Here is a 22,698-nt window from a genome sequence, read left to right on the forward strand (position 1 = left end):
TGATGCCCTCCTCATTTAGAATCATAAATTACTATGAGAAGACGGCAAGACTGTGGTTAAATGACCCTCACTATAACCAGATACTGCAAGGCTCCTTACGAGAGCTCCAAAATCTATGTCAATGTAAATAATCCTCCAGGCACTCCAAACAGACTGCTCCCTGGCAGGATGCTGAGGAGTCTGGAGGAGCTCTTACTTTTCCTCTCAGGAGTTCCCTTTCTCCATCCCATACTCTCTACTTCCTGCATCCCACTGAAAGTCACTGCAGAAACAGTGTCAATGGAAACTTCTTCGGTTTCTTTCCCACTAAATTACGTGTGAATGTAGCAGACAGGACTCAACTTGAGTCACTCTAATAAACAGCTTTCCTGAAAGAAGAAAGAAAAATAAAGTCAAGAAGAAAGACTTCTGATACCTCTCTCCCATATGGTACAAGAAAACAGTCTGGCAGTTCCCAGCTCACAGCCCTTGGCCATTCTCCTGCTGAACTCCAGCTCTCTCAGTGAGACTTCTCCCCATGCCTCTCTCTGAAGTTTTCTCATCAAAGACAGAGAGCGAACAGTATGTCCTCCCAGGAGGAGGACAAAGACTGGACAAACTTGTGACTGCTCTGCAGTTGTTACCTGCAGCTATGAAATCCTGCTCGTCACCCTCTCTCGATATGTTTTAAATGGCCCAGTCTTCAAAACATAGAAACTTAAATCAAGAGCATGTTCAGGAAGAGTTCATCTCCAACCTCACCACAAAAGACTACATACTTCAGTCCCTAAAGACATCTGAACCTCCCTTACAGAGCTTAGACTAGAATTTGATATGGGTTGGATACAACTTGTTCTGGTTTGTAAAGCACTTTGTGATGATGATCTCTAACAATGAGCCAATTGTTTTGTTCCTCAACTCAGTTAAATAATTCAAGTTATACAGATTTCAGTGTGTTCCTACAGAAAACAAGGAAAGATAAGGAAATATGGCCTATGCTTTCCCAAAGTGACTGCTGGGATATGAAAGCAATCATTATTACTGTGACCAGGCATGCACACTTATTAAAACAATTCTTTGTTTCCATTGGTTAATTCAATCAAGTTTTGTAATTGATTTCTAACATCACTTACCTGTCAGTAACTACTAGTATGAAGCCTTGTGACACAAAAATGTCAAGCTACTGGTATTCATCTGACATCAAGAGCATTTGCAAGATTTTTTGAGATTGCTTGGTGTCTCCACAAGGAAACAAGCAAACAGCCTCAAGATAATTTCACCCTGCAAAAGGGTGAGATGGCAACAGCCTTATAGCTAATGTATGAGACCATCCTTCCGTTCCCCTTTGAAGAAAGACTTGGGATAGGAAGTGAGATGCTGGCCCAAAGAGGGAAGAGAGCTGTGGTCAGGTAGGATTCCCACAACCTACCAAAAAGCCTGTGCTTGAACAGGTCCATACTAAAGGTCTGCAAATGTCTCTTCAATTATGTCTTATATCTGCTATAAACACTGAACCCCGAGGAACAGATTTTGGTGTCTATGACTGTTTTATTTTCAGCCACATTGTGCCACCAGTTAACATGACCCTTCTGCACAGCTGCTGTTGGAGGCACAAGGAATATCTGTTCCAAATCTATGTTTTAAGACACTAAGCCAATTTTTAAGCTGAGGAAAGAGATGTGGCTCAAAAAGCTAGTCTGAAAAACTCTATACAGCTTGACTGACCTACATTAATCAATGAAACTTCCATCTCAAAAGGGAGGAGAATAATTATTTTACAGAGTAATCTTTAGTGTGCCAGCACTTTTTTTAGTACGAACATTGTTACCTGCAAAAATCCTAAGGCACTGGTTCCTCTTTGCAGTTTCTCCTAAGAGATTAAAGAGCTTGTTTCCAGCATACTGAGATTAAAGAGCTTGTTTCCAACACACTGAAATGTTACTGTACTTTGATTAATGTCTTTGGCAAATGGGATAAAGAGGTTTCAGTTCTCTTGCTGCTCAACCTAGTTGAATGTGTTTTCAGGGCTATCAGTGAGTGATATTTACCAGAACTCACCTCAGTCATCCCTTCTGTGTTATTTATAGGAAAATGCTAACAGGAGTAGAAAGTAGATATTCCTAGTTGCTGCTGAAAAACTAGAGGTAAGGGAACATATTTGTTAAGTAAGTAGGTAGCACGCACAGGTATACACACATACGTATATACACACGTACATTTCTGTATAGACATACTTTTCCATTAATAAGCACTGATTACATATTCACATATTCATAGGTTACTTGCTTAAAATGATTATATGTAATTACCAATTTTTACATCTCTGAGGATGTGTTCAGTCATAAACAATCTGATTATTCTCAGTGCCTCTTCCCTACTACAGTAGGAAATGCAAAAATAAATCAGTGACTAGTAAGAGTGTATATAACGGACACACATGCAAAAAAAAAAAAAAAAAAAAAAAAAAAACATTTACCATGTTACTGTTACCTTACATACATTCTTCTGATGGAAAATACATTCTTTAATTGCTAATGTACTATTTTGCTACTATTTTTTTCAACAATTCTTACTATGCGATCACCTAATATGCATTAATTCGTGACACTTTTTGCCAGTACCTTCTCTCCTGCTTTCTCTCAACTACAACAAACGAAAACCATTTTAAGACAGAGGAGAAAACCTTTCATTTTGTTTCTCATAGGGGCTTATCTCAAAAGTACAGCAATGCCACTTCACTACAACTGGCACTGAGAACCGATGTGTGTTCATCAGCATTCACTTGCTGCCTGAGCATCAGTTCTTGAAGCTTCTGATTTTCATAAATAGTCACCCCTTCAGTTATTAACTGTACTGAGTGGGTCTGCTCTGCAGCCCAGAGCAAGAACAAAATCGATAAGCTCTGGTAGCAAGCATCAATTCTCAGATTGCAGATGTATTTATAACAAGACAATTTTCCAGAATTAGGTCTATATTATTTAAAATATGCAAAGTCAGGACTTGAGAAAACCACATTCTGTTATTCAGTCTTTGACGTTATAATGAGAATGAGACAGAGAATATTCCAACAAGTTAACAAAGGAGACTTTTGTCCCCATTAAACTGTGTTTTTCCAACAATATCCCTTACTAATAAGATACTTGCAAGATCATCCTTCTTAACCCTTCTCTCTGTATAATACCCTGGATTATTTCTTAATATTTTTAATGATATAATTACACGGTTATCTAGTTATCTGAGGAGAGGAAATAGGGGAGAAGTAAAAAAAAAAAAAAAAAAAAAAAAAAAAAGAGGGGGGAAAGAAAAACTGATCTTCCTCTAATTACCTTTTTTAATAGCAACGAGTTTTTGGCCTGCCTTTGTTTTCCTTGCTTCTTATTCAAGCTGTTTTCTCTGTAGTCACTAAAATATTTATATATACTTCTCTGAAAATCTCAGCCTAAGGGATTTAAGATCATGTTCCCTAGCGAATTTCAATGGACCCCGACTATCTAACTGTTTCAAATGCCTTGAAAAATTCTAGCCATTATTTTTTACAGAAAATTAGTATCTCCACTTTTTTTTTCTTTTTTTTTTTTTTTACCACTTATTAATATATCTGTTTCCCTTTAAAACATAGATAATTTAAGTACCTCTGTTTGAATGGGTAAAAAAATGAGGACAGAAAAAATGAGGCTGTTAGAAGATTAAAATTAGTCTGCATCACTGTGACTGTAGCTGTAGTGGCTTTTTATATATGATAGTCAAAGAACAGAAGTAACATGTTTATTCACTGATACATCTGGAAAAACTAATAAAGCACTGAAACAGCTGAGCCTTATTTCAGTAAGCAATATATGCTCTGAACTCAGTATTTGAGTATGCAACACTCAGTTATATACTTATCATTCTCTCTCATGGAAATCGTCTCCATTATTTTGCTCGGTTACTATGATACAGTGTTAGATATTCCCTAATTAACCAAATGAGAGGAGTTTCCAAAGTTTTTTCCTCCTATTAGTTATTCTTTTTGTATCTCTTTTCTCTGTTGAAAGTCTGGCTTATCTGCAAATTCTGCATTTCAGGTGATATTAAATGTTAAATGGCAAAGACAGAGAAAATACAATCAATCCTCCATAGCAAATGCAGAATGACTAGCACATTTGCAAGCGGTCCAGTAACAGATACATCCTTCTTGTTACTACTGTGTGAGCTCTTCACTTCTGTCACTGTTATTTCCCCCTTCCCCCCTCCAAGGGTTTCCAGCCTGGAGTTTGCACGCCCGGCGATGCGTTTGCACTCACCACACTCGCGATGCAGCGTTTGCCAGTGAGGATTTGTAATGCTTCCCCCTCGCTCATCGCTCCCTGTCCCTAGCTGTGCGTTTGTCTTCCACAGGCTTCATCTGGCTGCAACAGCTGATGTGCCTACAGGCGGGGGCTGGTGAGCACCTCTCCAAGCTGCTCTGTGACTCAGCATCCAGGAGGCCTTCAGGAGCCCAGAAACCATGGGCTCAACATACCCCTCACCCCTCATCCACTGCCTGCTTCCCCCAGCTCAGGAAGGGCAGAGGATGCGAGGATGTGGCCCTGCGCAAGAGCAGGCAGGATACAGCTTGCACAAGCAGCAGGGAAACTGCTAAGCTGGGGGGCTGCCCAACGACGTGTGCATTCCCACGCAGAGGGCTTCAAACATGCCACTTCAGGCTGACAACTGCTTGATGGTTTGTTAGTGGAACACGAGTATGTAATATTAATGTCCTCTCTTCTGAAATGGGCAATATGAGCACTAGCGGACTTCTGGTGCAGCATTTTCCCAGCTGATTATTCAGTTCCTCATATATTCCTTACGGACCTTTACCAGGTAATTAATAACCCACCTCAAGCTGTTCCTTGAGGCAGGAGTCCTTACGTGTCTCTGTACGGTGTGACATAAGGACTGGCATCCTAACCAGACCATCAGGTGTTATTAAATGCAAATGTCAGATAACAATGTAAATTCGAAGAAAAGAGGCAGCTACCCAGGGAAGGGTAGCACATGGCATTCCTGTTGTGACCGTCTGTGATACCTACTGGTAGCACCTTGGTAATTCAGATCACAGAGCAAACAGCTTTCAGCCTTATTAAACTAACTGTTTCTCAGTGCTCTGTGACAATATGTCTATCTGAAAGTACGGATATACCTTCAAGCTGCTGAACACAGTATGTAAAGTATTTCTGCTCTATTTTCCAAACTACAGTGCCTTCTAAGACATGATTTTTCATATACACAAAATATTAATGATATATACATTTTTAATCATTTATTCTGTTAAATCATTTAATAAGCAAGAATTATATAACTGAACTGCTCTTTTAAAAGGTGGTATATTTACTGTATACCTACATTGGTTAGACAACAATTTTCTTGAATATATCCTAAGCTGTCAAATGTGCAAATGAAAAGAATATAAATGCTTTTAAATTTTCTCCCTCTGCCTCTTTTTATTTTCCAGCAAATGACAATTAGGAATAGCGACCCTTGTATGTAAAATCTCAGGCAGTACTTAGTTTTCTGAAGGACAATAAGGACAGGTTTGTCTCCTCCCTTGTCAGCTCAGTCTTTTACCCAAAACGAAGCAGTTTGATCACAGTTATTTACAGGACAGTCAAGCAATAGATTCTGGGACCTTGTTTGCCACAAATTTCACTGTAGCTTGCAAATGTTACAGAGGATTTACAAACAGAGGAATAAAAGTCAATGAAATTCCATTGCCATTATTTGCTTAGGACCTCTAATGAAATAGATCATGTTATTATATTGATTAAGCTCAGTGACTGCCCTGCCCCTCCCCACAATGCAGTCATCTATAGCAGACAAAAAATTGATCAGAAATGCACACTCCTGCACAAGCTGCAGGATTTGAAAAAGTATAGCAGTATTTATTCTCAGCAATATTTAAACAATCATTTTACAACACCCACGCTGGCAGGATCCATGCAGCCATACCCGACCGAGAATCCTGACGCTGCATTCCAGCACAGATATCTGAGTCAATGTAACCACACTGCATCATCATAATCCTGCCTCAGCATATTCCCTCTTCTGCACACAGATCTACAAAGAAAAAATACCCCGTTTTACCTTAGGTGGTGAATCTTTTCTTGTCCTTTTGTTCATAATAACTATTCCAAGTTTGTATCTTTGCAAAAAATACAGGGATGGTTGCACCAATAAACTTCACAGATCCTCTCCTGCGGCAGAAAGCAAATTACAAAAAAAAAAAAAAAAAAAGACTTCAAGCTGTGACCTCAGAGCAAAGCACAGCCGTTAGCATCCCTCAGCCAACCTTCGGCAGAAAGCAGGTTAGACAGCAGGAAAACTAGCTCTGTACATGGCTGCAATGCTTTCAAATCAAGCATTCTGTGCTGTAAGCTCAGGGATTTATATCTTCGTAAATAGGCCGTCCCACTCAATGCTGCTTGTGTGCATGAAAATATGAAGCATTTCACTGCAGTCACTTTCTGCAAGAAACTATCCCAGTCATCTTTACAATCTCTGTCACCACTCTGAGACTAAAGAATGAGCACAGCATGCATAATTCATGCATTAAAATCTTCTGTGCACTTCCTGCAGGAACTGTTACATCCAGTAATGGGATATTGATCAGCTCATCGCTAAAACAATTGGGCTAGGCAATTGGCTTGCTGCAACAAACAAATGGGATGCAGACACAGGCTTTCCACCCTGCAGCACTCAAGCGCAACTCCAACATACGTGGCGTGGCATTTACATATTGCAGAGTGTTTAATCTGGACTCTGCATTTCTTTGACCTTCGGAAAATGCTGCATTATCTGAGCCTTTTATTGGAAGGCTGTGTGTCCTGCAGCCTGCTTCTCCTTTTAACTCTATGCAGCACAAGAAGTGACTATGATCTCCGAACTCCTTGTTCAAAGCACAGTTAACCTCCAAAAGCAGAGAGCAAATTTAAAACCTTTCTGCTTTCAGTGATGCAGTCTTTGACCTACATATACCTGCCTGTTTGTACCAAGGGATTAAACAACTCGCACTGAGTCCCTTCAGTACAGCATATATACTCTCTTCAGTCTGGACAGGGATGCACATATGCATCATTTTTGTCTAGCACAAGTCACATAATTTGTATCTGACAGATCAATTAAAACAAGACAAGTCCCAGAGTTTCTGCTTCTTCCCACAGATCTGAACATCCTCCAGCTTTTTCAGCACACTCCCTTTTCTTGCCCCCCCACCATTTAAACAAGCTTCATCAACAGTTCAGCAACTCCGTCTCCAGCCACTGTCTTCAGCAGCTTCTCAGCAACCCCACCCTTGGACTGTCACGTGCTTCTCCCTCCAGACACAGGAAAAAAAAAAAAAACGGCTCACTCAGTTTCAGAAGAAAAAGATGAGAGAGACAGACATAAGGAAAACACGAAAGACAGGACTGAGGTGAAGCTCCAAAATAATACTGAACTATAAAACAACAGGAATCTTCATAGTCACCCTTGTGCTGACAAACAGCACTGTCACCTATGTTTGTACCACACAAATCTGTACTTTCCTCAAATCGATGGAATTATTCCTTAGCATTGATGGAGATTGGGTCTGATCTTTTAACACTAAAATGCATCATTAAGACTAAAATAAAGAACTGTTAGTGAAGTTTATTTGAAAAGAAATTCAAGAGGTTATTAAGACCTTCTTCCTGGGACTAAATAGGGCACAACTGGCTAAAGCAAAAAATCTTGATAGTACTGCAGTATGAACAGGAACATGGCACATGCTGATGAAAACCTGAAGTTGGGCTAACCTACCTCTTCTGTTGAATTGTTATGCATTCAGACTCCTCCCAAGTAAGCTAATGGAAAATTGTCTGGAGTAGCAGGACTTGGCTTACTATTTGGAAACAAGAATGAATAGAGGCTTGTTCAGAGGAAAATCAGGGAGAAGTTTTGCTTGGTTTGTCTCTCACCAAAGCAATGGCCTTTCAGTATGTCTCGTATCTACTGCTTTCCCTCATGCTAAAGCATCCCCATACGTTTCAGTGAGATGGCAAAGGTGTCACCAGGCAATTACCACATGCATTTCTGGTATGTTCTTTCCTAACAATTACAAGGGCTATAATGCTGCAGCTAAACTCTACTTTGTGATAAAGCAAAAAGAGAAGCAAAAACATCTTCAGCCATTGCTATATCCAGAGCGAGGGGTCATGATCATCTCTGACAAGCATTAAACCAGGAGTTACGAGCCATATTAGAAAACATGATGCTGTGAACCTGTCTGCCTAATTAATCAGATTAGAACAGGAAGAAATCTCACAGAGATGAGATTCACGCCCCAGGTCATACGATCCCCACGAGCTCACTCTGATCTTACTCTAATCAGTTCTAAGTGGGAAACGTACTAGGCAAAAAAAGCTCATATAAAGCACTGCAGACCAACTCAACCTACGCTCTCCATTGCAGTGGGCATCTGCCATGTGCTGCTATATTGAGACTGCTCCAGATAAAATGGCTAAATTTGGATAGCTAGCTAGATGCAAACAAGATGCCTATCCTCTGTCAGAAAATTCATAAAATCTGCTGAACTGGGCAGATCTTGCTGGCTAGTTAAGGGTGAGTTGAGGCATTCTCATGTCCATTGACTGTAGTGACAGGATTTCTACTGATGATGATTGGATTGTGAACATGTAGGCCCCATAAAGATATCAACATGTAGACCCCTCAATTTAGACACCTAGATCTAGCACTGTAAACACCCTGCATATAGTTTAACATAATATTTCCTGAGGCACAGGGCAGGAGACATAGTAATTTTGGGCAGTTAAGTATACTTTGTCATCTCCTACTCTCTCTGCTCTACCTATGTTTGGGATAACTTGGAGCTTTTGAGCAATTGCCTAAAACTGATTTCATATGTAAACGCCATGACATCGGTGCCATTTCAGACAAATGTGTCCAGAAAGCAAATTTTGATTACTGGTTCAAAAAGAACCTTGATTTCTACATCTTATGAAGAGCTAAAGGTAAATTACACATTAAATGATGAGTTAATACTCCTATTAGAAATGGAAAATATCTCCATGTGGATGTCATTTTTTTTCTGTATTAAATCATTGTTAGATATTCTTATGTAGAAAAACAAAAACAAAACAAACTCTTATATATAACAAACTCTCTAATAAAAACTCTTAGAATTTCTGCAAAGCCTGCCTGGTATTTTGGAATTCACATGAGTTCCTCAAAGCAAGACTAGAAGCTTTAGGGAATAAAAAGTCAGTAGTAAAAGTCAGTAGGTCTTCCCTCCATTACAGATCTTCAGAAGAAGCACAGACAGTAAGAAGGGAAATTGGTGCCACTGTCTTTGGAAGATCACAAAGATAAAAAAGGGTTTTAATGTTCAGATGGGTAAGGTCTAAAAACAGAGTAAATGAGTGTTTTGTTGAAGTTACTGGTATTAGGAAACATATATGACTGCAAATATAAACATATTTTATTACACTGAAGTACTGCCTATGGATCCACTGTGTTAGGCACATACCCCAGAGAAAGGTGACAATCCATGCTGATAAACATTAGCCTTGTATGCATATACATGTATTTCTGTATTTTTTAACATTGCCCGATTTGCCAGTGCTGAAAATCATGTAATGAAAACACCCTACTCTCCTTGCTTTATTACTCTGGTTGTTCCTCATATAAAAGAGCATATCAGGTGTTCATGCTCTTACTACATTTCTACTGATTTCTAAGCAAAAATCAGAAGCTTACAGGCATAAACACAAAGACGACCACCAGTTTCAGCACACTACACCTAGCATCCCAGCACATTACCTTTTCAAAAGAGAAACTGCAGACTTGGAAACCTTCTGCCCAGTTTGAAATGGGGAAGTCTGGAAGGTTTTAGGATGTGCTATACAGCAGACTGTCAGGTACTCTCAATCATAGGAGCCTATTTTTAAAAGAGCACAATGCAGCCATTTAGCACAGCCATTTCACACAGATGTTTCACAGATCTTAATTTTATTTCAGTCAGTAGTTGCATAAATCCCCAGTTCATGTACCTCTTTTCTTTTGTTATTCTCCCTTACTAAGGTCTAATCCTAGCCTTGGTTCATCATCATCTTCCTCTTCTCACACTAAGAAAAAGCTCTATTTTTCCACAAGAAATTAATTCTGTCCTCCTTCACCTTTCCTAGGTAAACAACTTATTCTGTTATCTATTTATCACATCCACAATGACTGTCACCTGCTCAACTCTAGCTCTTAAATTCTACTGGCTTTATTTTTCTCTTTACATGCCTATTTCTCCAACAGAAATCTAACATCAACTTGACTTTTTCTTCTTTTTTCCCTCCTTTCTCTGCCTCATCCTTGAAAACACAAAAACCACTTGTGCTCAGACCTGCTGTATGTTCCACTTTCTGAAGAGCCACAGCCATCTTCCCCAGTTCTGTGATTTCCTTCAAAATCTCATTTCCCCATCACATCTGCTTTCATTCTCCTCCCATTCTTATCAGTTTTCCTTTCACAAAGCAAAAATTCCCGTCTTTCCCTTAACTTCATTTGCTTTCGCAGTCACCCTTACATCTGCCTCCTTTCCTTTGATGTTACATAGCTTTAATTCTACTGCATGAAGTTCTTCTGTTCCTTTCATGCTGGCTTTTATCTTTTGCATTCAAATGGAGCAAGTCTTGAAATCTCTAGCATTGGCACTTACCCATGCTTGAGGAACTGGACTCATTCTTCATTCTTCCTGACATGCCAACTGTTTTTTATAGTTAGGAGGCCTAAGTTTTTATTTTTGAAGTTAGGACTTCCTTGACACAGTCCTATCCTGATCTCTGTAACTGCTGCTCTAGATGTCTTTCTGAGGAACAACTTCAAGCTTACTTCCAGGTTATACAGACATTTTTTGGTCTTCTTACCTCTTGAAATAGCACTCAGGTGTAATCTCTCCTGTAAACGCAGTGCCAACTACCAACTCCTCCTTTCAAATTGGTATCTCAGCCAATATTTCTGATACTGATTTCTGATATTTCTATTCAGGCATCAGCCTGATCTCAACATAGCCAAATTCTTATTACCCACCTCCACAGACTCATGCTGACAGATCCTTCCTGAATCACTGTGTACAGTGGCACCATATAGCCCACCATTTAAGACACGTGCCTGAATGTTGATTCAGATAATTTTTCAGGTTATCAAATCCACACCAAGTCTTGCAGAACCTTTCTGTACAATATTGCTTATATATAATCTTTTAACATGCACTTAATTAATACCCTTCTCCAGACCCTCATAATCTGCAGACCAGATTAGTTAAAAAATGTTTTTCTCTGACCTGGACAGACACAGCACCTAATCAGTGTGCTGCTTCAAAGATGCTTCCAGAGCATCACCCTGACTGCGTGACCTCTCTCCTTGCATCCCACCATTCTCTGCCTTAGTATATCAAACACAAGGAGCCTCACGTTCACTTCCATGGACTGCTCTCATTATTATTCCCAGTTGGTACTGAACAGCCAACTTACAATTAATCTGTAAGTTATTTTTCATTAGCCCCTTGTTAAGTTTTCAGTCAAGCACTTCTGTGCTTCCTTCCATTACACTTCATACTTTGGAAGAACCCTCTGCAACACCTGCAAAGTCATTTCATTGCTCTCCTTCAAATCCTTTCTTAAATCTCATTTGCTATGATAATTACAAAAAAAAAAACCTGACAGCACGTAGGCTGCTCAGGAAAGCTGAGACCACTATCTATCCTCATGGCTGATTTTTTTTTCACCATTCCTTTGCAATTCCCCATCTGTCTTTGTCTTTTATGTTACACTTTCACTCATAATTACTTATGAGTAATTCTCACTGGGAGAGGGACAGACTTTTTGTTTTGTTTGTTCAAAGGGGTCTCTGGTTGATGGCTGTGGCTTTTCACTACTACACTAATCAACATTACCGGAGGGCATACAGCACTCAGACTGAGAATCTAACGAGGGTGTATCTAACAAAACCCAGGGCATCAGGAATAGAATTGGAGCTGGCCCTCGTTTCCTGCTGAGGAGTTGTACAAGGCTGAGAGAAATCGAGGATGCTACTTCAATTGCTTACGCTGGAAACATAATTTATTTTTCCTGTATGAAGCAGTTTGCTATCAATAGCTAAACATGTTCATCAATAGAACGACTGCATATTCTGATTAATCGAGTGTTCTGAGATATCAAAGATACTAATTAACATTGAAACGCCTTCTTTAATAATTGTTTTGGAACAACAAAAATATTTTATAGTATGATAAAAATTATATAATTTTCTTTTCACCATACATGGTAGTTTTATTCAGCTGGACAGCTGAGCTCCTCCACAACTGCTCTCTCACTTCCCCTCCTCAAAAGGAAAAGGGGAGAAAATACAATGCAAAGGGCTCAAGGGTTGAGATAAGGACAGGGAGATCACTCAACAATTATCATCACAGGTAAAATAGACTTAACATATGGAGATTAATGTAATTTATTACCTGTTACTAACAAGCTAGAACAGTGAGAAGTAATACCAAACAAACTAAAAACACCTTCCCCTCATCTGCCCTCTTCTAACTCCTCCCCTTGACCACTGCAGGGGAGCAGGGAATGGGGGCTGTGGTCAGTCCCTGACGCTTCATCTCCGCCGCTCCTTCACGGTCCCTCTCCCCGTGGGGTCCCTCCCACAGGATGCCGTCCTTCCCAAACTGAGCCTGCGGAGGCTGCCCACAGGCAGCAGCTCTCCAAGAACTGCTCCCACATGGTTCTGTACCACGGTGTCCATCCCCCAGGAGCAAACTGCTCCAGCATGGGTCCCCCATGGGCGGCAGTTTCCCCCAGACCTTCTGCTCCTGCATGGGCTCCTCTCCATGGGCTGCAGCTCCGGCCCGGGGCCTGCTCCAGCGGGGGCTCTCCATGGGCCGCAGCCTCCTCCAGGCCACAGCCACCTGCTCCACCGGGGGCTCCTCCACCCATGGGGGGGCTGCAGCGTGGAGATCTGCTCCGTGTGGGACCCATGGGCTGCAGGGGGACAGCCTGCTCCACCAGGGGCCTCTCCACAGACTGCAGGGGAACTGCTTCTGTGTGCCTGCAGCACCTCCTGCCCTCCTGCTGCACTGGCCTTGGGGACTGCAGGGCTGCTTCTCTCACATTTTCTCATTCCTGTTGCACAGCATTTTGTTTGTTTGTTTTTGTTTTGTTTTGTTTTTCCCCTCATCGCTGCTCTTCCAGAGGTCCACCCAGCATCACTCACTGGCTCATCTCTGGCCAGCAGTGGGTCCCTTTTGGAGCCAGCAGGAGCTGGCTCTGATCTGACATGGGACAGCTGCTGGGCTCTGCTCACAGAGGCCACCTCTGGAGCCTTCTGCTACCAAAACCTTTCCATGTAAACCCAATACACTCCATATACTATTCTGTATTATGTTATATAGCTCAGTTTTAAAATATACTTGATATTCTATAACAAAATATGTTACTGTAGTTATCACAATAGACTACAGTCTACTATATATATGCCATTTTTTAGTTAAGAGAGCCTGTTTACACTGAGGAAATTCTACGCGTTGCATGTTCACATGTTCTATGCGAAGCCTAAGCAATTTCTCTGCGTCTGTGGGGATCTACAAGGCAGTTGTTACTCAGCATGTCAGCTGCCTTTCAAGTAGCAGCTACACATACAGAGCTGGAGAGAGTACTACTTTCATGCTCCTGAAGGGCTTTGGTTGCAACAACAAAAAAGGTTGTATCCAAGATAACATGAAAAACTCCTCCCCAGACCTTACCACACTTGCACATTGATTTACTTCCAATTGCTACTGCTCTGACACTAGCATAAAGTGCAGCATGACGTAAGGTATATATATACTTATGCACAGTTGCCATAATATTGATTGGAAAAGTCTGCTTTTTTGTTCTTCTCTTCACCTGATTCTCCGATCACATCATCCTCCTTGGGCCTACAGCCCAAGCTCACTACAGCACTAAACCTCTGCACACATTTTGAGCTCTTGTGCTTAGCAAAAAATTGGTTTGATAGGATCTTTTCCTACATGCACATTACTGCTGGTTTTGCACTCTACTGTGTGTGCTTCCTCTACGAAGTTTCTGACCTCTGGATTGATTTTCCTATCCGTCATTAGTCAAGAACTCTCTTTCAGTTTCCTCCACACCGAAGTTTATTGGTTCTCATTCATCACCCTAACAACTTACATTACTGGATAAACAAAGAAAGCCCTTATACTTGACCCAGTAGCAACTCCCTGTTGGCTTGTCTGGCTTTAAAGCCAGGCCTTTCTGAAATTCCTATCCAAAGATCCACAAAAGTGCAAGGAACACCGCAGGAACCAATTGAATTATGTGTTTTGGTGAGAAGTGAAAAAGCCAAATATCCATCAGTATAAGCAGAAATCCAAGCCCATTGCCTGCACATAGCAACACGTTACGGCTGCCAGCTCTGTCAGCATGCAGTTCAAGCCAGCGAATGTTTCCACTTGACTGAAATGCTTTCACTACAAGCAGTTTGCCATGCAAACAAGAGGCACACTGCAGCATCCACAGATCTTATTGGGGTTATTCTGGAAAGGGTTGGGCAGGAGGGAGGCTGCTGGGGGAGGGCAGGGGCAGGCAGGGCAGCCCTTCAGCCCCAGGGCACAAGCCCATGGCTCCTGGACAAGTAGTAGGGCGCCAGGCTGAGGGCAAGCAGGGGTGGCCACAGACCTGGATCACTGGACTAGGCCATAATGATGGTATAGGTCCCATGTCCTGCCAAGGAGATGGCAGAGCTTGAGCAGGGGCATAAGCAGAGATGAAGCACAGCTCAGGCAAGGACTAGGGCAGGGTCTGCCCTACAAATGGCAGAGGAAAGGTGGAGTACCCTGTAAAGGCTTCTCACAGCTCTCATACAAATCTGATCCTGGGTTACAGAGTCCAGCATTTTCAGAAATGGTCCTGAGCACCAGAAGCCAACTCCTAGGAGAGGGAAGGAACCCCAGGGTACACTCCTTGGTGTCTGCTGCAAGCAGGAGTGAGAAATGAGATTTTTCATGAAGATGGTGAGGTAAAAGGGAAAAAAAAAAAAACAAAACGCAATAAGGAGAAATATGCAAAAAAGATATGAGGTTTGGTCTAAGCAGTAGGAACAGAAGTTATGGAAAGAGTATGAAATTGAAAAGGCTATCAAACATGTCAGTGGCATCAGCAGAACAGCGAAAGGAAGGTAAGGATGAGCAGCGCAGTGAGAACACAGGGAGGCAGGTGAGATAAAATAGGTGGGAGTGAGTAGCAGGAGACACTCAGTGGCAGCCTGTATTTAACTCGCTGGTCTGAGAGCAGTCAGCGGACTTAAAATGGGGTGGCTGAGGCGGAGGAGAGGAGCAAGGATTCAAGGCAGCAGAGCTGCCTGTCATGCAGTTCATTTTATTCTGCCTGAATCCAGACAAAGGAGGTGGTGAATTTTTTCACCTGTGAAATGCTGACATCCCTGGAGAGCAGCACGTGTCAGGAAGGAGAGGCTGAGGGCAGCACAGCACAGACATGCCCACTCTGCCCACCATGGGTGACCCTGCTGCCTGACAGCTCCCACCCACAGCCCTGTAGCCCCAGTGCCCAACCTGCCTTTGGATTTTTGCCTAGTTTTGTCTGCAAACTGCTTGTGAGGGGCCTCTTGAGCAGCTACGTTCCAGAACGGGCTGCTATCAGCCCTCTTGCACTGACAGAGGAAACGAGGGTGCTTTCTCCCAGAACAACCCACCGATCCCTGCTAGCTCTGCTTGTCACACTGCACATTTGTATGAAGAAAATGTCAGTGTGCTCCCCGATATGCAGCATGGCACAACATTTGGCTGCATGCAAATGACAGGAAAACTGAGGTGGGAGGCCAGTATTTAATTTTCATCCTCGTGTCAAACATACTTGCCAGTCAGTACCACCCAGTGTTTTCAAATGCAGGTCAGCTTAGATCAGCAGCTTGTCAGTAAAGAAGTAAAAATGACATAAATAAACCGAATGCCTCCTACTTTGCTGACACCAACAGCCTGCGTTGTCAGTGACAATCATCCTCTGCTACCCACCACCAGCGTGCAGCCCCTGCTCGTCTTCACCAGAGCGTGGCTTTTGACTTTGTCATCTCCATTTGTTCACAGTTCTCTGAATCAACAGATGCTCCACCATACAACACACACCATTCGTCCTATCTGACCGGAGAGAAAACAAACACACAAATACAAATGGCTGAAGCGGTTCTTTTTAGCTTTTATCAACTATGTTTCCCCAAATACAAACCAGAGCAGATATTCAGGTTCTCCTAGGAAGGATCCACCCTACATTAATATCTGTTCCTGGGTCCAAGAGCAATCATGTTTTTAATCCTCCACTCTCTCTTTAGAAATGATCTCTCAGAAATTACTGACTGCAAACACATAGATAATATAAAATGAGCAGTTCTAAATATGCATAATATATTGTAGGCAGAAGAACGTAGAAATTAATGGAAGTAGAAAACCCTCAGTTGCCAGTGAGAATTCAGTGAGAAATCAATTAAATCTATAAATTTTACTGCTTTGGGGGAAAAAACAAAACTAAACCAAACCTGGATTGTAAGATGCTTAAAATGTGGATCACTCTTTCCTTTAATTCTTCTCTAGCCTATATGAGTGTAATTGGTTTACACAGCTTTTTGAATTACTCCCTCCTCCTCAAACTAATTCTCCTTTTTTTTTTTAATTTTTATTTTTTCCCAGAAAAAGGCAGATTTCATCAACACATAGAAACTGAGTGAACAGACTAATATCTAAAATTGTGTTGTAACAGATAAAAGAGTAGTAGGCAATGCTTCCCAACAAATTCAACGTATGATATGGACTGCAAGCCATGAAGGACCTTAAACATCACATAGACTAACTAAGCTGTTTTGCATGTTTTAAAAGAAGTAACAACAATGCTAATAATAATAATAATAAAATAATCCTAACTGGGACTACAACTAGTCACCTTTGAGGAAACAGGAGCTCAATTTCAAGACCCAAAGAGAAATGTTGCCATGTAAAGGATACACTGAGGAAACACTGTTTTGAAATGAATAAATACTGGAAATGAATACTTAAAAATGAAGGAAACCTTTGAATATATGTCAATTGTTTCTGAAAGAATAATACTTTTTTGTCGAGTGACTAACATCACAGTTCACATGATTTTAGCAGTAGAAATCAAAAAAAAAAAAAAAGCAAAAAGGCATAATACATCTAAACGATATACATAGTATCATATACATCTTATGTACACAAATTTAAATGTTTACCAGCTTTTTTAATATACAAAAACTAAGCTAACCATTTGACATACATAAAGAAATATCCATGCAATTTAAGGTAGATTAAGTATTTCTGATAACTGGCAAGTTCTTTTCTCTGCCACAGTTTCAAGATTAAACTTTTTGCTGCTGTTTTTTTGGGGTGAGCTGCAAATGATGGGAAGGCTGAAGGACTGCAACATTCTCCCACTGCCTGTGGAGACCCTCACAGAGCTTCCCTGCAGTGTGGATGGTCCTATGAAGGGTAAATAGAGAAAACTTCCATAGAGTTCTGCTTCTATTTACTAATGTCTGCAAAAAGTAGCAGCAGCTCCTTGGCAAATACGAGGAATATGTTCCATATAAGATGTAATACAGTTTAAGACTAAATACTGTGCCTCATGGGATACATGAGCTAAAAGACAGCAAAAAAATAGCCCCTGCAACACTGCCTTTATAGCTCTCCATCTGACTAGCCAGGTAAATACCTGAAAATTAACCGTGTCGGCCTTTGAGCTCATAGAAGTTAACCTGTATCTCCTTATTGTGCAGGTGAAGTATTAACAAGCAATGGACTCTAGTTCTTCAATAGAAAAAGCACAATATCTTCCAGAGAAAAGGAAGCTGTGATAAGTAGCTTAACAGACGTCTACGGGAATCCACCATGGCATGCCTGCACAGATATGTAGCAACATTAGTAAAAAGTACAATCTGTATCAAAATGCCCCATAAAACAAGTCTTTCAGTTATCCCAGGTGAAGATTTTAACTTCTGGGGAATATTATAAGATGCTGTTTTGTATGTTAGCTTACTTGCATACCTTGGGTTACAATTTTTAGGGTTTACATCGAGTGATGGACTCCTTTCTGTACACAAAGCTTTTACTTAAAGCAGCAGTATAAGCTAAGGGAACTGACAAATAATGAATCTGTGATCATATCCTGAAATACAATTGCAAATATACCATCTGGCACTTAAGATTTGACTAAAGCTGATTGATACAGCCCAACTGTTCAGTAGCAGCTTCATTACATAGAAGCTTCAGCAAATTTCACATATAAAGTATTAATCTGTTCAAGCATGACAAAGTCCTAAAATACGAGAACTGCAGGCATACAGCTTTAAAAATAAAGAACAGAATTTATCCATTACGGTATGAAATATAAATGCATTTAGTGCTCTCTAAAGAGGAAAAAAATTAAATAAGTCTCGAACTCTCAAGAGTGCAATTGGCCATGTTCCATCTCTTTACCCTGTTTTCAAGTATATTTTCTGCCAAAAACCATGTAAAAGGTTTTGTCCCTATCAGATTGAGTAATGTCCTAAGATAACCTAACAACAAAAATGGGCAGGAATCTTCTGGGCAATTCAATTATGATCTTACCAGGTTATTTCCAGACTACTGATATGTTATCACCTCTTTAAAAGCTGGCAATCTTGTGATAGTAGCACAGAATTTGCTAGATGTCTCTTAATGGAGTGTTCATCTCATTTCCTAATATAAAATAAAATTGCTGCTATGCTGCACAAAGCACAGAGTACAAATTAGTGACATTTAAATGACCTATGCAAGCTTATAAACTCTGGTCAAGGTTTGAAAAATCACTTTTTACCTACAGGTTCCAATCCTGTCTTAAGGACATAGGCGGTTTCTATTAATTCCAGCAAGCCTGCACTGTTGTTCAAGTTTCTGTTTCTTAGTAATTAGTTATGTTCATCACAGAGACATGCAAAGACATCTGCTATCACCATAAACACAAGTTGAGATATCAATGAATGCCACGTTTATTTAAAAAAATTAAAAAAAAATAAAAAAAAATTAAAAAAAAAAATTATGACTTTAACTGTGGCTTCCCAAGCTGAGTTAGATGACATGGTGTGTCATTTGTGTGCCCAGGGACGTCTCTCTCCCAGGGTTTTACCAACCCAGAAGCAACTTGTTGGGTCTGTGAGACCTTACCTGGTAGGAAGGGTGCAGGAAGCTGGACCCGATAGCTCTGGGTTATGCAGGAACCCCCTGAGAGGATCAGGGACTTGCTCGCAGTAAGGGGCAGATCTGCAAACAACCCTCAGTGGTTACAAAAGTAGGGACTACTGGAAGGGACTGTATGCATTTTGCTCCACCTTACAAGCAACTCTGGAGGAAAGAGCTAGCTTTGCAAGGCTCACACAAAGGCAAGGCTTTCTTTTCAAAGGCTTTTATCTTAATCCTTTTACTTTAATGTGTTCCACCTGCGTTTTTTTCCTATTTAGTGATATACCTGTTCCAGTTTATTGATTTGTGTCTTAATGAAACCTATCTTACAAATACCTTCTGGTACATTTGAGTATGCTGTTACATAGGAAAAAGATAAAGCTATTACCTCCATTTTCTAAACAAACAGAAGCTCATCATATACATTACACACACATTACAAAAAAAGCCTCTGACTTCTCAGTACATCTCTTTGTTACTAAGGAACGTTCCTTAGAAATAAGCATGCTTGATGGCTTGTTAAGGTTGATATATAGTTAGTCTCACCAAGAGAAGAAGTATGAAAGTCATATTAGAGGAAATCAATATACAGTATCAAAGTGTTCTGCAGTGTTGGACTTGTCAGAAAGAGGGTACAGACCATGATTTTATTTGTTACAACAGGAGGAAAACCAAAGAACAAAAACACCAGAGAAACTGGAGAGTCTTTGACACTCTGTACAATGATGCAAGGTTGCTGAAAAGTACCTATAATGCTAATTGTTACAGAATGCTTGAAAAACCTGTCTGTACATGCAGCAATATAAATAGCTCATACAGCATAAAAATAGTATAAAAATATAAAAATAGCTCATACAATATAAAAAGCTCTGTGGCAGCCTTCGCCCTTCAATGAAATCAAGTCACTTCCCTGATCTTTCCTGTAAAAATTCGGATTCTAATATTCTGATGCAAAAAATACAAATAAAAATCTTGTAGCACCTATGATTTCCATGGTTTCCTACTCTCTGCCCACTTCAGTCTATACATCAGCGGCCTTAGTGCTACCCTTCAACTCTAAGAGGTGAAGAAATGCTTACAGAAAATTAGGAAAAGCTTGCCAAAATGTCCAGGGTTTGGTTTTGTCACTTACTAAAGTCATCCTTGTATTAAAATTCTCTTATTTACTGACACAAAGATCTAGATCCAAGGTCCTTTCTCAGGTCTCTAACTTCTCAGTTGCCACGGCTTTTCTCCCTAGATTTAAAAATGAAGAGATTTTACCTTGTTAAAAGTTAATTTTCAAAAATCAACTCAGATTGTGTTGTCTTCTTTTTCTCAACACAGACAGTTTGGAAATGTCATTATCTAATGTGACCTTCTAGTCACAAAGGATTTGTCCTTAACAGAAACAGTAATAAAAGAAATGTATTATCAGTGGGCAAGAAAGTAAATAAATTGCATTAAGATTGCTAAAGTACATTTTTGAAATACTGGAACTAATGCTCTAATTCTTATATGCAGTTAGATTCATAGGGGAATTTTCAGAGTAATACTATTCATTAATAATTATTGGTAAAATTCCCTTATTATTATGATTAAGGAAGCTTTAAAGCACTCATTTGAAAGAGGTAACAATCGTCTGGGCCCTGATCCAGCAAAGCACTTAAAAATGTTAATTTTCATCATGAAAATATTACGGCCTGGATTCAAACAGGACTGACATGCCTAAGTTAAGATAATCTTGGCTTTTTAAGCCTGTAATGGGAAGATCAACTAGAAGCATTATAAGAGTAATCCATGAAATCCTGCCAGAAGTTTGCCTCAATGCTATGCCATTATCAGACATTCTCCAAGGGGCTGCTTTCCCCTGGGAGACTCCCAAGTAAATGTGAGACCTCTTATAGAAACTGATTTGGGGGAAAAAAATATTGCAGACCCAAGCACATTTAAACCCAATATATAAAAAAATACAGATGATCACAAAATTGATATCTGGTGTGGAAGGCCGAAGTTCAAGTGTTTGACCTGAACCTGGTCTTCCACATCTGAATTTGCAATGCGTTTTCTTCTTTGTTCATATTCTTCAGTAAGATAAAAGAGAACAGAGCTGGATGCAGGCAGAATCCCTTCCAGAAAGATCACAGAATCTAAGCAGGTTTTTTGTCCAAAGGGACAGGCTTGGGCTAGGTATATGGGCGTTCAGTTGTAATTTTCAGAAGAAAAGGAATAAATACAGGAGCACCTTTTATGGTTCATTTGTGTGATTTTTGTCTGTGCAGGTAGGAGCTCATCATAGTAGTTATGGACAAAAACTGCCCAGATTCTGTAATCTTTCTGGAGAAGATTGCATCTGGCTCCACTCCCTTTTATCTTACCTGATGAAGAGAGGCTTTCTCTATGGCTGTGAGATGTCACAGCTTGTCTGGACTCCCAAAAGTTATCTACCCATCTGCCTGAAAGAAGCAGTGCCCCTCTATAGAATCCCTTAGGGAAATATGTTCTGTTTTTACCAAAGACTTTCTTCAGTTCACCGAATATTAATAAATAAATAAATAAATAAAATAAATAAAATAAATAAAATAAAAAATGGTATTCAGCATGAAACGCAGACAAGGCTTTGTGGAAGCATATATCTTCCTCTATTTTTTTCCATTAATCATAAAAACATTAGTGGTCAAGGAAGAGTTTCTTTGACTTTCTGGAATATAATTAAACAAGGTTAGGCTGCAGCAGAATGAATTCTGAACACAAATAAATTGATCTTCAGCAGTTTTTGATAACAATATGAATCATCTGCTGTCTTTTCATTCTACATCTGATCATGTTCTCCTTTTAATTTTTTGTTTTTGTTCTTATTTCAGAACAGTTTTTTTTTTTTATCTGTACAGATATTTGAAGTATTTCATTTTACATATATTGATCCAGCAAACTCATCACCAGCAACTGATAATAAAACCTCTGTCTACACTACTTAGCTGTTACTTCCACAATGCAGAGATTTTTCCTTCCAAATGAATTCAGAACAATGCAGAATAAAACAAGACAATGATTTTCACATAAATCATATTTCAAATATTCTGTCCACATTCCAGATGCTTTTATATTGTAACCTACCATATTCTTAGCATAGGTTCTTACCTCTCCTCTCCCTGAAATGCCAATGAACACCACATCCTACCGCAGAGCACACAGCCATTCTGACAGACACCCGTTTCCCTTTTCTACACCCACTGCACATTTATACAAAGTATCTTTTAATTAACCTTGAAGATTATCTTTATGCTCAAATTATTAGCATTCCTAAAGTAATACCTGTGGGCTTCAACATTAAATACCTATAAAATTTAATCTCATATCATACCTCCTTCTCCTGTCTGCTGTTTATCTGAAGGAGCGTGCAAGACAATGAAAACAAAAGAGTATTATATGATGGACTCAAAAAAATGAGGGAAGATGTAAGGGCCATTTTATCATTTATGTGT

At 40.0% G+C, this 22,698-nt stretch overlaps 1 protein-coding gene across 8 annotated transcripts in view; it reads right to left on the bottom strand.

Moving 5' to 3' along the window:
* CNTN1 (contactin 1) overlaps positions 1-22,698 on the bottom strand; it is a 253,317-nt gene that overhangs the window by 144,397 nt on the left and 86,222 nt on the right. For 2 of the 8 annotated variants that reach the window (XM_084521507.1, XM_084521506.1), the window contains exon 3: positions 6,082-6,191. The exons of 5 other annotated variants lie outside the window; for them this stretch is intronic. The gene's annotated coding sequence lies outside the window, so the exon portion shown is untranslated. Of the gene's footprint in view, positions 1-4,262; positions 4,488-6,081; positions 6,192-22,698 lie in introns of those variants that run through there. One more of the 8 variants, XM_084521512.1, reaches the window with a different exon arrangement.

This window comes from Aythya ferina (assembly GCF_964211825.1).
Source record: "Aythya ferina genome assembly, chromosome: 1".
Taxonomy (NCBI): domain Eukaryota; kingdom Metazoa; phylum Chordata; class Aves; order Anseriformes; family Anatidae; genus Aythya; species Aythya ferina.